Here is a 19145-nt window from a genome sequence, read left to right as displayed (position 1 = left end):
TGTTCTCAACACTTCCTTTAAACCATCCATTAATACAGAAACCGCTACTTCCCTATGGTGCACATTTGTCTTAATGTCCTCTATTCCTGTATACCTAGCCATTTCCTGCAGTGCCCGATGGAAATAATCAGAAGCCATTTCACCTTCTTTTTGTCTTATGGAGAAGATTTTGTTCCACTTGACAACAGCTGGGAAATATACTCCTAACTGCAGGTTGATCCGTTTTATATTGGCCCTCATTCCGAGTTGATCGGTCGCAAGGCGAATTTAGCAGAGTTACACACGCTAAGCCGCCGCCTACTGGGAGTGTATCTTAGCATCTTAAAATTGCGACCGATGTATTCGCAATATTGCGCTCACAAACTACTTAGCAGTTTCTGAGTAGCTCCAGACTTACTCTGCCTGTGCGATCAGTTCAGTGCTTGTCGTTCCTGGTTTGACGTCACAAACACACCCAGCGTTCGCCCAACCACTCCCCCGTTTCTCCGGCCACTCCTGCGTTTTTTCCGGAAACGGTAGCGTTTTCAGCCACACTCCCATAAAACGGCCTGTTTCCGCCCAGTAACACCCATTTCCTGTCAATCACATTACGATCGCCGGAGCGATGAAAAAGCCGCGAGTAAAAATACTATCTTCATAGCAAAGATACTTGGCGCAGTCGCAGTGCGAATATTGCGCATGCGCACTAAGCGGAATTTCACTGCGATGCGATTAAAAATACCGAGCGAACGACTCGGAATGAGGGCCATTGTCCTGATTGTAATCATCAGTGAGAGGTACCTCTTCATCTAACTTACAATCAGCGATAAATATCACAGAGTCGATATTGGAGGGCAAACATGCCCTCAGCAATGTCCGCCAATCTTTGTTATTGGGTTCTGCGGAGTTACCTAGTTCTTTAATGAACCTTTGGCTTGCAACTAGATCTTTCCTAGGATCAGGCAATTCTGACATAATTGTTCTTAATTCTGTCCGGGAAAAGGGACAATGCATTACAATGTTCCTGACGGGAGTGATTCCTGAAGCGTCAGTTTTTTCATTTGGGACTGCAATTACCCTGACAGGATTAAGTTCAATCACATCACTCTGGGTTGATTCTACAATGTGTGGTGTAATTGTTTCTGCATAATGTACAGTACCGTACTTACCTGTGGACACGACCTCACCTGTCCCTCCACTAGGGGCCTTCACTACTCCTCTTACTGGTTGGGCCGTGCCCACTGTAGTCTCTCATATGGTGGCTGCTAGAGAGAGTGCCGATATTGTGGTAGGCTCATCTTCCTGGTCGCAGTCCTGAGGGAAGTTTAAGATAGGATACAACTTGCACGGGTTAGCATTAGCATCAATACACTTATCTACTTTACTCTTATCATTAATACATTTATTAAGTGCACTTTTATCATATACTAGTATGCCATTCTCTGTAGCCACTTTCTCTCCTGTTATGTATGGTGGTGGTGGTGCTGTAGCTATCAGTTTCCTGATAGGGTTGGAACCAGCTGCTTGAGCTAATCCTCATTGTATCTCACCTTCCTGTTGCCATAACTGTAAATAATCATAATGTCTAATCCGTTGCTTCCCGGATTTTATCAGACATATCCTTCTCCTTAAATTTTGCAAAACCTCAGGATTAAAACTGCCTACCCTGGGAAACTTCTCCCCATCGTTCACAGTCATACATTCCCACTCATTGCATAAAACCTTGGCGTGTGATCCATATTTTTCACACATTATATACCTCGCCGACCCTACTGGCCGCGGAATTATATCAACCTGAACCTTGGTTGATCATCCCTTACTTGAGCCACTGGCCCCCATCTTTGCAGGTATTGCCTTCTCAGCGAATTCCTACAAAAACCACGTTCTCAGAGGTAAGGCAATGGTGAAAGTTCAACGAGTGCTTTCACCCACTCTCGCCCACGTCGACCAATATGCCCACACACTGCTTCAGCGCTGGCGTACTCAACCCAGGGCCCCTATGTAACCTCTATTTACTGGGGTGTGTGGGAGTATGCTACCCTTCCCAGTAAATATCAGTTGCTGGAGAATTCCTGAGTGATCAGCGAACCTCCCTTAAAATAAAAAAAAACCTACACAAATCACGTCAAAGTGTACAAATAGCGTTTATGATCCCGCAAAGCGTACGCAAATTGCGTAATGGGTATCAAGGTAACCAACTAATGCACACAATTACATGCGGTACAGTCGCACTGCGTATAAGTAACTATTACTTATCCACTGAACGACCAGCGGAATTGGTTGTTTAGGCTGCGAAACCTTCAGCCGGAGCGTCTTCTCAAAATGGGCCTATATGGGTACTGCGCCAACCCCCAGGGCTGCGCTCACTACCTCTGACCTTTCTTAAGTCAGGGTCTTCAGAGCTTCGTTACTTACCTTAAACGGATTTCTGTACTACTAATTGCTCCTTTTACCTTATACACTGTTAACGTGAGATGGCCTTCTCCCACGCCACCACGTGTTCTATTCACGGGTGTCCTTCGACGAGATCTCGATTTCCGGGGTTCACACAAAAACCTTTATTTGCATACACACGCTCTTTCACTTCATATACACTTTGATTTTTCTGTACAGAAAATTTCTTTCATTCAGGTAACACATGCTAATCCCAGAGGTGATGCAACGAGAGAAGCATCTTTTTAAACTAAAATTTTGGAAACTGAACAAATCTGTGCTATTATCGCGTGGCTTCCGTATCGCCTACTAAAACAATGCTATCGTGTGATTTGTATTTAGTGGGCGTATCTGTACGCACGTTGCGTAATTTATGCCACGTGTGTAGGCCTTTGCGTTGCGTACGCTATCTCGCACTCAGTCAGAGACACGTGTACATAGGCCGGATACTCCCTCAGTAACACAAATAACACGCTTCTATAAATGCAAACGATATTCAACTATAATCGTTTACCAAGCACCACACAGTATCTACTGTATAACCTTTATAACTGGGTCAGGCTGCGTGCGTGTTTTACAATTACTCTCTTAAGTATGAATCTTACTTTTAACTAAAATAGCAACAAATTTTCTCAGCACGTGATCAATGCTAATGGCAAACAGAAAGGTAGATATGTGAAAGTACACAAATGAAAATACAAGTGTGTGCGTGTGTTGCGTGCGCAATTTGCACCAATACAGAAATTAAAACAGGTCTAAAAGACAATAGCTTAACGTTCTTACCTTTCGGATCCGGATCCCACCAGCATCCCTACAAACCAAGCAGAGCAGACACTTATCTAATCAGCACTACCATATCCCTGACCACCAAACGGCTAACAAGGGGATACTACCTTCCCACCCTTTGCTGATGGATAAAGTCTGCCTGGTTCCGCTAGGCTGTGGATATGAGGAGGACGGACGAGCCTTCAATTGATAATGTCAATTATTACCTTTAAACATTAAGCTATATTCTATTACGGACTAAGTATGCTATTGGCGCACTGAGTGCCGTAAGGGTACGCACTTAGCGTAGCAGACGCTAGGCCGTGGGCGCGATGCACGAGCATCACGTACGCTCACGGAATGATACACAGTAAACCTTAGTAACAACACATAGTAAGGGTATGCTTACACTCTAAACCTTGGCAATGTAATGCTACAATGATGTAATGCTTATTAACCTTGATAATGTGAAAGCTGTTTGAGCGATTGAGACGCTAAGAAAACCCTTTACAGTAACTAGTGAAAACACAAGACCTGATTTGGATTTAAAAACCACTCCGGCTCTAACACCTTCGTGGATGATTCTTTTAGAGTAAAAAGGGGAAAACAGTACAGCTTATACACTACAAAACTAACATCAAAATCTAAACAGAATAACAAGGAATAATATGAACAATAGCGAACGATCGCAAACACGAGCAAACAGAATGAGAATAAATGGCAAACACTAAGGATAACAAAATGGCTACAGAGAACAATACATACGTTGGAATGATTCGCAAGCGCGTCCTGGATCCAGCCCTCAGCATTCAATGTGAAAGCCTTTCAGAGAGAGTGAGTGACTGGCCCAGCAATGGTGGTCCTTATATACACAGCATACAGTAACAATACAATGGTCCCTATAATCTCACTGTTCATTGGACACAGGAATGTGTCTCTGCATTATAACAAAAGGTCATAGGTGGGTTCGAACAGGAGGGTTGTGTCTTTCTCCAACTGCTCAGGTGGGAGGTATCCTCAGGATTCCCGCCGCATGGATAATGAACAGCAAATACAGTAAATGTCTATAAACTACTTCTGTACATAACTATATGCAGGAGCGAACAATCTCTTCCTAACCAACACCAAAATGTTACCATTAAAATACTCTACAGCTGGATACTAGACACCACCGTTCAACCTTTATCTGACCCTTCCTATCATGCAAAGAGGAATCCCTCTGTCCACGAACCGTTTAAACTAAACATACTTGCTGACATTGTTTAGGGGAATATTATCTATAAAACACGCTATTTGGGTTAAATATGTTATGATCGAGTCGCCCGCTACACGCTCATAAACTCTACCGTAAATGCGCATATCACGCGCGTAATCGCCGGAGCGATCTTACGCAAATTGCGGACATGTGCACGCACGGCAGACTGGGTGCACGAGCAGCGGGCATGTGCATGGGGTTAGTACAAGGCATACGCATCATAATATTTTTTCGACTTTGACACCTGGAACAGGCAGGGTCATATCTAACAGTATACCTCTTATTAGGCTCAATCATACTGTACATACCCAAAATACAGTTGAAGGGATAAGCAAATATATTGCGCTCATTTATCAATGAGTGATCCATTTCTCTGTGAGCGATACATTGCACCAGCCAATCAGCTCCTAACTATCATGTTACAGACTGTTTTTGAAAAATGACAGTTATGAACTGATTTGCTGGTGCAATTTATCACTCACAGAGAAATGTATCACAAGGAGGGCTTTCTGTTTGCTAACAAATGTGATTTATAACATACAGTATTGTATTGCTGTCCCTCCCCCCCCCAGTCTAACACCATTTCTGCAGACACTACATTTCTAAACAATAGAGAAGAGTTAATCCACTTTACTCTGAATACACATTCACTTCTGCTAATTAAACAGTAGTGTCTGCAGAAACAGGTTTTGACTCGGGGGCAGGGATAGCCATATTGTAAATGACATTTCTTAAAGCAACCAAAAAGGTTACTGCATATGGAGTTTGTTCATGAATGCACCACTTCGGATAGAGCATACTGTACAGTATGTCATACAGTATCTCACAGTATACTCGTTATTAGGCTCACTCAGATACTGTATGTTTCGGAACGCCTGTATTTCTCTAACGTCCTAGAGGATGCAGCTGGCAACAGTCTCCCTGCTTCGTGGGACTTAAGGGGGGTACTCACGGAGTGATCGCTGCTTAAAATCGAAGCAATCTGACTAGATTGCTTAGATTTTAAGCATGATCGCTCCGTGTGTACCCCCCACAGCGATAGCGATGCGCAGCCCCGTGCATCGCTGGTGCTAGATTGTCCTGCATGCAGGCCAATCTAGAAGGTCGCTGGGTGAAATGAGCGGCACCCCCGTCTCCCCCCGCACGCACAGCGCACATCGCACTGTGCTGAGTGCTGGGAGAGATGTGTGCTGAGCGGTTCACTCAGCACACATCTCTCCCACATCGGCCCGTGAATACGGGCCTTTAGGGGAGGAAGTAGGTACCAACTTCTCATTAAGTTCCATGGCTCTGCTTCCGCTGACAGGACACCATTAGCTCCTGAGGGTACTGAACATAGCCTAAGCCTGACCAGCGCTCCCTCCTGCAGCAATGCCGCCACCCACTAACAGAGCCAGAAGTCAGAAGGCTGGTGAGTATATTACCGGAGTCCTGCAGAGAGGGGATCCTCCGGTCATCCTGCTTCTGCATGTGACATGTTGTGAACATACAGTACAGTACTGTACAAATAATAATTATTTTATCTTCTTCCCACCATGCTCTGAACTACTGTACATTTAGCAAAATTCATGCAAGAGAGAGGAATAAATTACCAACGCACACCGCCAAATACAAATTATTATTATACTAAACAAAAAATAATAATAATAATTCTAAAAATTATCCAAAATTCGATCAAATAATCTATTTGCTATCGACAGCAACTGGCGGATTCTCCGGAGTAGAACTGTAAAAAAAATAATTTTCAAATGGACAGTATTAGAGCAGTAATACAGGTTGAGTTTTTGAACAGTATGCATGTACAATTACATTATTATTATTATTATTATTATTATTATTACTGTACAGTACTGTATGTACTGAACTGTGTACTCTAATGTTGGGTAAATACTAATAACAATGGATGGCACATCCAGCTGATACAGTAGGTACTGTAAGTGCACACAGTTATAGTACTGTAGTAATTATCAGGTCAAAGATTCCAGCATGATGTCACAACTGGGCATCCATTTGCATGTGTCCACCCAGTTGTGCGGTCAGTTACTGGCATGGCTGGACTGTCCATCTGGCATTTCCTGCACATGCCAGAAGGGTCGATGGGCAGGTGGCCCGATCCAGTTCCTAAGATACACAGGGTGGGGAATAAGGTTTAGAAACAGTGGTGAAAGGAGCCTTAACTTAACAAAAATGTCTTACCGGGATGAGCAGGGTCCGCCGGTCCCGGTGAATGGGTCAGCTAACTGGTTGGAGTGGATGAGCCCGATGTCACCACGGATAATGATGGAGCAGGCGTTGCTGTGAAAAAAAGTGCACTGTCAGTTTAATAATGTACACTGCACATGTGATGTTTTATTTAAATTACAGTAAAGAAGGTACAGTACAGTTTAGAACTCTGAGGTCTAGGTTTAGTGTTCTACCATAGATCTCACAGGGGCCCTAAACAAAATGAGACCTACAGGCCCCTAAGCAGATTCTTTGGTTAACTTGTTATACTGTAAATTCCCCACTGTGTACTGTAGTGTAGAGACAGTGGCCCTCATTCCGAGTTGTTCGCTAGTTATTTTCCTTCGCATTGGTGCGATTTTCCGCTAACTGCGCATGCGCAATGTTCGCACTGCGGCTGCGTCAAGTAAATTTGCTAAGAAGTTTGGTATTTTACTCACGGAATTACGAGGATTTTTCTTCGTTCTGGTGATCGGAGTGTGATTGACAGGAAGTGGGTGTTTCTGGGCGGAAACTGGCCTTTTTATGGGTGTGTGTGAAAAAACGCTGCTGTTTCTGGGAAAAACGTGGGAGTGTCTGGAGAAACGGAGGAGTGTCTGGGCGAACGCTGGGTGTGTTTGTGACGTCAAACCAGGAACGAAACTGACAGAACTGATCGCAGTGGCAGAGTCTCGAGCTACTCAGAAACTGCTAAGAAATTTCTATTCGCAATTTTGCGAATCTTTCATTCGCAATTCTGCTAAGCTAAGATTCACTCCCAGAGGGCGGCGGCTTAGCGTGTGCACTGCTGCTAAAAGCAGCTAGCGAGCGAACAACTCGAACGAGCGCCAGTAGTCTTAAAAGTTGGATACAGTACAGTCAGTAATGTATAGTACAGTAGTTCTCACATGGTAGTGCAGGAGTGTCGGGCCACTCCTCAGAATCCTCCTCTGGTAGTATGGGGGAATGTACTGTGGATAAAGAAATGTTCGGTCACTTTCCGAAATGATAGTAATACAGTACAGCATACAGAAATACTATACAATATCATACAGCAGCACATGTGAACACCAATAAAGTACAGTAAGAAGATTATTGATGCTGGAGACCAAAATCATGTTTACTGTCATGTAATCAGTGGCGTAACTACTGGTCGACATGGGCACATGGTCGACACATGAAAGGTCGACACATGAAAAGGTTGACATGAGTTTTTCAATTTTTTTTCTTTTGTGGAACTTTTCCATACTTTATAATCCACGTGGACTACGATTGGGAACGGTAATCTGTGCCGAGCGCAGCGGTAGTGGAGCGAGGCACCTTGCCCGAAGCATGGCGAGCGAAGCGAGCCATGCGAGGGGACGCGGTTCACTAATTGGGGTTCCTCGTCACTTTATGCAAAAAACAACACCAATAAAAGTAAAAAATCTCATGTCGACCTTGCACATGGTTTTGCCCAATTGCTTTCTTTTGTTGGTTTGCTGACAAACCTGAATAACCCCCAAAATCCATATACTGAGGATGTTTAGTCATTCATTATGTCTATTGTTGCCGACTGCCGGTTGTGTGTATACAGTAGGGCTATTTGTTTTTAACAATGACAACAACCCCAGTTAGTGCACCACACTCGGCACAGGTTACTATGGTTCCGGTATGAATGGTCGACAGTCATGAAAAGGTCGTCATGGAATTTTTATCTTTTTTAACCTTTTGTCCATGTCGAATATGTCACTGTCGACCATTAGTGGTCGACCTAATGAATGTTGACCTAATGATGGTCGACCATATGATCGGTACCGGTCACTATTCCCATTCGTAACCCATGTGGATCGTAAAATATGAAAATGTTCAAAAAATTAAAACATTTTAGAAAAATGCATGTCAACCTTTTGTCATGTCGACCTAGTACATGTCTATCAAGAGGCCCTGTTGACCTAGACACCTTGTTGACCTACTTACTGTCGACCAATAGTGGTCGACCTAGACACTGTCGACCTAAGTATTGTCAACCCCAAGACCGGATCCCCTGTACAAGTAAACCCCTGGCAACGAGCAGGTACAGTAATTTAAAAGTAATTAGAAGCCTTACTGTAGGACTTAATGTTTAATGGGCATTGCGGTGTGTGGCATAATGTATCACGGACATTGCGGTGTGTCATAATGTGTCACAGGCACTGGTGTTTCTATAATAGGTGCAATGTGTGCGGTGCACACGGGCCCCTGAGTCCAGAGGGGGCCCCCACCGCACACAGTGTACCCATTTGGGTAATACTCACCTCTCCGGAGTCCCGTGCCGACGTCACCAGTGCTGTTAAAACTCAGTAAAAATGGCCCAGTGGCCATTTTCACTGAGTTCTGCGCATGCGCAGTAGAGAAATCTCTGGGAAAATGGCCGCAGCGCCATTTTCCCAGAGATCTGCGCATGCGCAGTAGAGTCTGAGCCCTCTACTGCGAGGGGACACGGTGCACTAATTGGGGTTCCCCGTCACTTTACGAACAAAACAACACCAAAAACAAAAAACAAAACTCATGTCGACCTTCCAACCCTGTCGACCTAGGTACTGTCGACCAATAGTGGTCGACCTAAACATTGTTGACCTAGTTGCTGTTGATTCTATGATCCACACCTATATAACGGGCATTGTGGTATAATGTTTCAGGGGATTGTAGTGTGTGGAGCATTGCGCTATGTGTCTCAGGCATTATGGTGTGTGACGTCCGGGCATGGTTCCGGTATGATTGGTCGACCATGTTAAGGTCGACAATAATTAGGTCGACCACTATTGGTCGACAGCGACATGGTCGACATGGACTCATGGTCGACACGTGAAAATGGTCGCCACATGAAAAGGTCGACATGGATTTTTGGACTGTTTTGATGTCATTTTCTTCGTAAAGTGACGGGGAACCGGAATTAGTGTACCACGTCTCCTTGCATGGCTGTGGGCAAGGTGCCTCGCTCTGCTACCACTGCGCTCGGCACAGTTTACTATTCCCAATTGTAGTCCACGTGGATGGTAAAGTATGAAAAATTTAAAAATCTATTTTTACAAAAAAAGCCATGTTGACCTTGAGTACATGTCGACATGGTCATGTGTCGACCATGAGTACATGTCGACCATGTCACTGTCGACCCATAGTGGTCGACCTTATGACTGTTGCCCTTAACATGGTCGCCCATCCAAACGGATACCTCCGTGCACAATTTCTAAACTGAGGTCTGGTAGAGGGGCATAGACGGAGGGGCCAGCCCACACGTTTAAAGTAATTTAGTGCCGATGGCTCCTACAGACCCGTCTATACCCCATGGTACTAAATTGACCACAGCATCCTCTAGGACATTAAGTAATGTACATTTCTCTAAATACAGTAGTAATAATGTGCAGTACTGGACTGTACTTACTCCTCAGGGACAGCCGCAGTAATTCCAGTTTCCTGGGCTCCCTGGTGACCAGATCACTCCACTTCCTGTGGAGTGACCTGAGGCTGCGGGACTGGCCATATTTTGCTCGGATCTCAAGGCGGGCTTTATTGTAAGCCCGTCGCTTCTCCGAGTTAGTAGCAAATGGCCGGTCCCGCCACCTAAGCAGGATCAGAAGCTCTCCTCTAATGTAGTATCTCCCTGCCATTTTTGCCTGATGTATGACGCCGGATGCAGTCCGCGAACCGTGGATTGAATCTGCCGGCTGTGTACAAAACCTATTGTAGCCCACAATGCGTGCAAACTGAATTTGCTTCCCCACCGCCTGCAATGTGTTGTACAAATAACGGATTTTATCCGGTGTCTGTGTACAAAACATAATGGAGCCCAGCGGGAAAGAATAAACAGACCAAATAAGTTTATTTCATAAAAAATATATATATATAAATAAATCCACAAAAAAAATATTTCTGGTCTCACCAGGATTTGAACATGGGATGCACGCATTGCAGGCTGACACTGTAACAACTGTGCCACCACTGACCACACTATGGGTAGGCACTCCAGGTAAATATATGATGTGTTGTACTATTAACGGATTTTGGCCCTCATTCCGAGTTGTTCGCTCGGTAAAAATCTTCGCATCGCAGCGATTTTCCGCTTAATGCGCATGCGCAATGTCCGCACTGCAACTGCGCCAAGTAAATTTGCTATGCACTTAATAATTTTACTCACGGCTTTTTCATCGGTCTGGCGATCGTAATGTGATTGACAGGAAATGGGTGTTACTGGGCGGAAACAGGCCGTTTTATGGGCGTGTGGGAAAAAACGCTACCGTTTCCGGAAAAAACGCAGGAGTGGCCGGAGAAACGGAGGAGTGTCTGGGCGAACGCTGGGTGTGTTTGTGACGTCAAACCAGGAACAACAAGTACTGAACTGATCGCAGATGCCGAGTAAGTCTGAAGCTACTCAGAAACTGCTACGAGGTGTGTAATCGCAATATTGCGATTACTTCGTTCGCAATTTTAAGATGCTAAGATTCACTCCCAGTAGGCGGCGGCTTAGCGTGAACAACTCTGCTAAAATCGCCTTGCGAGCGAACAACTCGGAATGACCTCCCTTGTCCGATGTCTGTGTACAAAACATAATGGAGCCTTCCAAGATGTCACATTAATGACATAGAGATCCAGTGGCATTGTGCATTACATATTTAGGGCCATTTGAAGCAAATGAACCAGAAATGATGTCCGAAATGTACATGCTGTTTATGCTTCACCAGTAAAAGATATTTTCCCCAATGTAACGACAATATTGATGGTGTACGTGTGCACGGTGGTTGGGGTAGGTGCTTTGTTACAACAAGCTCAGCAGGAAAGAATAAACAGACCAAATAACTTTATTTCATTAAAAAAATATATATATAAATAAATCCACTAAAAAAAATTTTTCTGGCCTCACCAGGATTTGAACACAAAATGCACGCATTGCAGGCAGACACTGTAACCATTATGCCACCACTGACCATGATAGGAATAGGCACTCCAGGTAAATATATGATGTGTTGTGATGTGTTTTACTCTTAGTGAACGCGCGGCACCGTGTTTAACATGGAGCATTCGCCACCTAGCGGTGAAACTGTGTATTACATGGCGTGGGACACAACGCACGCCATAACGTTATTACAACTCGCGATTCAGGATCCTAAATAGCGCGCTATGAGCAACGGTGTATGAGGATACATCTGTATATATATAATTGGCAAGTACCCCAGCAAGTCGCAGGAACCAAGTTGTATATATTTTAGAGATGTGCACCGGAAATTTTTTGGGTTTTGTGTTTTGGTTTTGGATTCGGTTCCGTGGCCGTGTTTTGGATTCGGATGCATTTTGGCAAAACCTCCCTGAAATTTTTTTGTCGGATTCGGGTGTTTTTTCCCCCAAAAAAACACTCTAAAACAGCTTAAATCATAGAATTTGAGGGTCATTTTGATCCCATAGTATTATTAACCTCAATAACCATAATTTCCACTCATTTCCAGTCTATTCTGAACACCTCACAATATTATTTTTAGTCCTAAAATTTGCACCGAGATCGCTGGATGGCTAAGCTAAGCGACCCAAGTGGCCGGCACAAACACCTGGCCCATCTAGGAGTGGCACTGCAGTGTCAGACAGGATGGCACTTAAAAAAATTAGCCCCAAACATCACATGATGCAGAGATAAATAAAAATAAAAAAGAGGTGCAAGATGGAATTGTCCTTGGGCCCTCCCACCTGTTAGGTTCCTGGTGCTCAGAACAAGGGAGATGTTGCGTAGTGAGTCCAGAGCACCAGAATGTGATGCTGAAATAAGGTGTGGTGTGGAAATAGCCACTAGCACCCTACCTCCATTGTTTCACCCATGTGGTCAGTTCACGCCTGAGTGACTATGGTTTCTTGGGCCCACGGCAGCCGCGTTTGAAGGGCGGATTAGGTCTGCCCAACTCCGATGCCCCCAGATCTTAGAGTGAGACAAGGCGTGAACCGAGACTGGATAATAACAAGGGGACCTCTAACTAAAGCAAACAGAATTCTAGGGGATACTAACAACCCTAAAACTAAATATATGTGCGGCACGCCGCCAAAGGAAAAGAACAACAAAGGAAATGCTGTCCACACGCCGACACAATACTGCTGTGTACCGGCGGTGACAGCATAAGCAGAACCCTCTGCAAAACACCAGTAACAAAATATAACCAAAGAATACTGCGGCCTAGGCCAACGGACGCGGCAAAGCCGCTACTCACGGAACTGGTACAAATACTGGCAAACGGACAGGAACCCCCAATGCAGCCGACACAGACTCTCAGAATCGGAAGACAGGCAGAATCCCAAACGACAGACCGGTGGACACCAATAAGCCAGACACTCGACCAGGCACAGACAAAGCCACAGGACTCCTGGACAGGAATGCTTCACGACAGGACACGGGATCAGACACTGGAACCGACACTGGAACCGGCACTGGAACCGACACTGGAAGCAGCTAGACAGACACTGCTAGACAGGAGCTCAGGAACTGGCAGGGACTAGCTCAGAACTCAAGAACTCTGGAAATATCACCAGCGTCTGTGAATTGCACTGAGCCAGAATATAACAGAGAGTCTTAATCAATTATGTCGTGCAGCTGCCCTGCTGCACAACTGAGAGGTGCAATCAACAGACAGGTGAGGCTGAACACATGGGAACAAGCTGCAATCACACAGACTCACCACCGGCAGCAAACAAGAGTCTTCTCAAACCAGAGCAATGGGAAATCCTGGCCTGCAAGAGAACTATAAACATAGAATAGGAATGAACCACTACCTGTGGTTCATAACAGTACCCTCTCCTTAAGGGTGAGCTACGAACACCCCATGACACCCACGGGGAACATAAACAGAAGTATAACATAAAAAACATAACCAAAATGCAAAACAGGAATGAGCCACAGCCGTGGCTCATAACACCACCCACCCTTATGTTGTATAAACAGGACATGCACACTTTAACAAACCCATCATTTCAGTGACAGGGTCTGCCACATGACTGTGGCTGAAATGACTGGTTGGTTTGGGCCCCCACCAAAAAAGAAGCAATCAATCTCTCCTTGCACAAACTGGCTCTACAGAGGCAAGATGTCCACCTCCTCCTCATCGTCTGATTCCTCACCCCTTTCACTGTGTACATCCCCCTCCTCACAGAATATTAATTTATCCCCACTGGAATCCACCATCTCAGGTCCCTGAGTACTTTCTGGAGGCTATTGCTGGTGAATGTCTCCATGGAGGAATTGATTATAATTCATTTTGATGAACATCATATTCTCCACATTTTCAGGAAGTAACCTTGTACGCCGATTGCTGACAAGGTGAGCGGCTGCACTAAACACTCTTTTGGAGTACACACTGGAGGGGGGGCAACTTAGGTAAAATAAAGCCAGTTTGTGCAAGGGCCTCCAAATTGCCTCTTTTTCCTGCCAGTATACGTACGGACTGTCTGTCATGCCTACTTGGATGCGGTCACTTATATAATTCTCCACCATTCTTTCAATTGTGAAAGAATCATATGCAGTGACAGTAGACGACATGTCAGTAATCGTTGGCAGGTCCTTCAGTCCAGACCAGATGTCAGCACTCGCCCCAGACTGCCCTGCATCAACGCCAGTGGGTGGGCTCAGAATTCTTAGCCTTTTCTTTGCAGCCCCAGTTGAGGGAGAATGTGAAGGAGAAGCTGTTGACGGGTCACGTTACGCCTGACTTGACAAGTGTCTCACCAGCAGGTCTTTGAACCTCTGCACACTTGTGTCTGCCAGAGAGAGAGATACAACGTAGGGTTTAAACCTAGGATCGAGCACGGTGGCCAAAATGTAGTGCTCTGATTTCAACAGATTGACCACCCGTGAATCCTGGTTAAGCGAATGAAGGGCTCCTCCCACCAGGGACGTGCGGTGAGCTAAATGGCTCAGGAGGCCCTGGCTAGCTCCATAGCCAGATTTCCATGCAATATATAAGCCAAAGGGTACATCTGGGCATTATATACAAGTTCTGCAGTATAAACTCCTGGAAATTTGGGGAGTTTTGATCAGAGATGTGCTGAAAAGATAAGTAGGTGAGGCACTGCCTCACCTTCCATAGACTTTTTACTCCAGAGTTTGGGCTATAAAAATTATTAGAATAACGCAAAGAAGATATTTCAAACAAATTATTAGTATTTTCCATATACTTTATTCAATAAAAATTCTGATTTAAACGTAAGTATGACAGGAAAGGCTCTGCCTCACCTGCCTCACCCCACCGCCTCCCACATGCCTAGCGGAATCGCTCAATTTTAGCTGCTCCTTCAATCTCTCCAGCTTCTTTTGCAAAAGCCTGAGGAGGGGAATGACCTGACTCAGGCTGGCAGTGTCTGAACTGACTTCATGTGTGGCAAGTTCAAAAGGTTGCAGAACCTTGCACAACGTTGAAATCATTCTCCACTGTGCTTGAGTCAGGTGCATTCCCCCTCCTTTGCCTATATCGTAGGCAGATGTATAGGCTTGAATGGCCTTTTGCTGCTCCTCCATCCTCTGAAGCATATAGAGGGTTGAATTCCACCTCATTACCACCTCTTGCTTCAGCTGATGGCGGGGCAGGTTCAGGAGTGTTTGCTGGTGCTCCAGTCTTCGGCACGCGGTGGCTGAATGCCGAATGTGGCCCGCAATTCTTCGGGCCACCGACAGCATCTCTTGCATGGGACGTGCTGGAATTTGCCCACATGTAATGCACGCGCAATATTGGTGGCGTTGTCTGATGTCACAATGCCCCTGGAGAGTCCAATTGGGGTAAGCCATACTGCAATGATGTTCCTCAGTTTCCGTAAGAGGTTGTCAGCTGTGTGCCTCTCATGGAAAGCGGTGATACAAAGCGTAGCCTGCCTGGGAACGAGTTGGCATTTGCGAGATGCTGCTACTGGTGTCGCCGCTGCTGTTCTTGCTGCGGGAGGCAATACATTTACACAGTGGGCGGTCACAGTCATATAGTCCTGAGTCTGTCCTGCTCCACTTGTCCACATTTCTGTGGTTAAGTGGACATTGGGTACAACTGTATTTTTTAGGAGACTGGTGACTCTTTTTCTGACGTCTGTGTACATTCTCGGTATCGCCTGCCTAGAGAAATGGAACCTAGATGGTATTTGGTACCGGGGATACAGTACCTCAAGCAATTCTCTAATTCCCTGTGAATTAACAGTGGATACCGGACACACATTTAACACCACTGCAGCTGCCAAGACCTGAGTTATCCACTTTGCAGCAGGATGACGGCCGTGATATTTTATCTTCCTCGCAAAGGACTGTTGGACAGTCAATTGCTTACTGGAAGTAGTACAAGTGGTCTTCCGACTTCCCCTCTGGGATGACGATCGACTCCCAGTAGCAACAACAGCACCGGCAGCAGCAGTAGGCGTACCACTCATGGATTCTCCGGAGGAATCCCGATTAGGAGTGGACTCCTCAGTCTTGCCAGTCACATGGCCTGCAGGGCTACTGACAGCCCTGACTGAGAAGGAAGTTGACGTTGAGGGAGTTGGTGGTGTGGTTTGCAGGTGTTTGGGTACAAGAGAAAGGGATTTAGTTGTCAGTGGACTGCTTCCGCTTTCACCCAAAGTTTTTGAACTTGTCAATGACTTCTGATGAATGCGCTCCAGGTGACGTATAAGGGAGGATGTTCCTAGGTGGTTAACGTCCTTACCCCTACTTATTACAGCTTGACAAAGGCAACACACAGCTTGACACCTGTTGTCCGCATTTCTGTTTAAATAATTCCACACCGAAGAGGTGATTTTTTTTGTAATTTGACCAGGCATGTCAATGGCCATATTCGTCCCACGGACAACAGGTGTCTCCCCGGGAGCCTGACTTAAACAAACCTCACCATCAGAATCCTCCTTGTCAATTTCCTCCTCAGCTCCAGCAACACCCATATACTCATCCTGGTGTACTTCAACAGTGACATCTTCAATTTGACTATCAGGAACTGGACTGCAGGTGCTCCTTCCAGCACTTGCAGGGGGCATGCAAATGGTGGAAGGTGTCACCTCTTCCCGTCCAGTGTTGGGAAGGTCAGGCATCGCAACCGACACAATTGGACTCTCCTTGGGGATTTGTGATTTAGAAGAACGTACAGTTCTTTGCTGTGCTTTTGTCAGCTTAAGTTTTTTCATTTTTCTAGCGGGAGGATGAGTGCTTCCATCCTCATGTGCAGCTGAACCACTAGCCATAAACTTAGGACAGGGCCTCAGCCGTTCCTTGCCACTCCGTGTCGTAAATGGCATATTGGCAAGTTTATGCTTCTCCTCAGATGCTTTTAATTTAGATTTTTGGGTCATTTTACTGAACTTTTGTTTTTTTGAATTTTACATGCTCTCTACTATGACATTGGGCATCGGCCTTGGCAGACGACGTTGATGGCATTTCATCGTCTCGGCCATGACTAGTGGCAGCAGCTTCAGCATGAGGTGGAAGTGGATCTTGATCTTTCCCTATTTTACCCTCCACATTTTTGTTCTCCATTTGTGAATGTGTGGAATTATATGCCAGTAATATATCAATAGCAATGGCCTACTGTACTATACTATATATGTATACTTTTTGTCAGCAAACTGCTGCACTGTAATACTAGAAGCTATAGAAACATATATATATTATTGTATATATATCAGTACAGAGCGGTGTAACTGTGACACATGTGTGTACAAGCAGTATAGAAGCTATAGACAATGATTTAAAATTATTATATATCAGTACAGAGCGGTGTAACTGTGGCACATGTGTCCTGACGCAGTATAGAAGCGGGTGTGGTTCATCAAATCGACAGTGTCTAGGTCGACAATGTTTAGGTCGACCACTATAGGTCGACAGTCACTAGGTCGACATGGATGGAAGGTCTACAGGGTTTCTAGGTCGACATGTGCTAGGTCGACAGGTCTAAAGGTCGACATGAGTTTTTTTTTTTTTAATTGGATTTTTTCATACTTAACGATCCATGTGGACTATGATTGGAACGGTAAAGTATGAAAAAATCCAAATTTTTTTTTGTGAAAAACTCATGTCGACCTTTAGACCTGTCGACCTAGCACATGTCGACCTAGAAACCCTGTCGACCTTCCATTCATGTCGACCTAGTTACTGTTGACCTATAGTGTCGATCTTCAGACCGGATCCCATAGAAGCTATGGAAAAGTATATATATTACTATATATATATCAGTACAGAGCAGTGTAACTGTGACACGTGTGTCCTGACAAGCAGTATAGAAGCTATAGAAAAGTATATATATTATATACTGGTGGTCCCCAGTCCCCACAATGCAGCAAACTGATCAGATATTTGCAGCACACTGAGCACAGATATGGAGCGTTTTCAGGCAGAGAACGTAGATATTTTCAGCACACTGAGCACAGATATTTGCAGCACACTGAGCACAGATATTTGCAGTACACTGAGCACAGATTACGGAGCTTTTCAGGGAAAGAATGCAGCCATGTCCTCTCCGTTCAATCTCCAAAGCACGAATGAAAATGGCGGCGACGTGCGGCTCCTTATATAGATTACGAATCTCGCGAGAATCCAACAGCGGGATGATGACGTTCGGGCGCATTCTGGTTAACCGAGCAAGGCGGGAAGATCCGAGGCTGCCTCGGAACCGTGTAAAATAGGTGAAGTTCGGTGGGGTTCGGATCCCGAGGGACCGAACCCGCTCATCTCCAATATATTTATATATAATCTCTCTCTCAGGGTCTTTACCTACTGTCCCCTTGTCAGCAGTGGCTCTCCGGGAGTCTCGCACATCAGCCAGTCACTAATGCAAGCTCCAGTGTCCCACCGCACCGCATTACAAGGAAGAAGCATCTCTAAATAAACTACAGCTCCCAGCGGCCCTTAACGCTGGAGCTCCCTTAATTTGTTTGTCTTAATTTGACCAGTGATTTGTAATGATTATGTGAATGTCCCAGATCTTAATTTCGTTGTTTCTTTCTAACAGTGACAATAAAAATATCTATCTATCTATCTATCTATCTATCTTATTTAGAGCTGCTCCTTCTCTGTAATGCGGCACGGTGGGACACTGGAGCTAGCATTAGTGACTGGCTGATGTGCAAGACTCCGGGAGAGCCACAGCTGAGAGTGGGGACAGTAGGTGAAGTCTTGACTAGGTGATTCTACCCCCTGGCTGTGGGTGGCACTCCCTAGAAACGGTCAGTTGACACCCACGAACGCCCTCTTCCTGTCAATCTTCTTGCGATCGCCCATACGATCGCTTTCTTCGTTAAACCTGTCGCTGTCCGGCGATCTCCATCACTGGGGGGCAACGCCCCTGCGCATTGCAGAGCATACGCATGCACAGTTCTTAACTGATCGCAGCGCTGCAAACAAATAATAATTATAATAATAATAATAATTTTATTTATATAGCGCTCTTTCTCCAACAGGACTCAAGGCGCTTTACAGACATCAAAAACAATGCACATGATACAGAGGATTTGAGTAATACAACAATAGACAAGCAACAAAGACATAAAAGAAAACCTTAAG

The 19145-nt window shown here is 45.2% G+C and overlaps 1 long non-coding RNA gene across 1 annotated transcript in view; it reads right to left on the bottom strand.

Annotated features, from left to right (window-relative positions):
* The window catches only part of LOC134947602 (uncharacterized), a 54821-nt gene that overhangs the window by 32641 nt on the left and 3035 nt on the right, over positions 1–19145 (bottom strand). The window contains exons 3-4 of the long non-coding RNA XR_010182647.1: positions 7543–7605; positions 6629–6727 (exon numbers count right to left, since the gene is read on the bottom strand). This is a non-coding gene — a long non-coding RNA (uncharacterized LOC134947602). The remainder of the gene's footprint in view (positions 1–6628; positions 6728–7542; positions 7606–19145) is intronic.

Source organism: Pseudophryne corroboree, chromosome 8 (genome assembly GCF_028390025.1).
Source record: "Pseudophryne corroboree isolate aPseCor3 chromosome 8, aPseCor3.hap2, whole genome shotgun sequence".
Classification (NCBI taxonomy): Eukaryota; Metazoa; Chordata; class Amphibia; order Anura; family Myobatrachidae; genus Pseudophryne; species Pseudophryne corroboree.
Note: the sequence above shows the minus strand (reverse complement) of the source record. Positions and strands in the feature narration are given on the sequence as shown.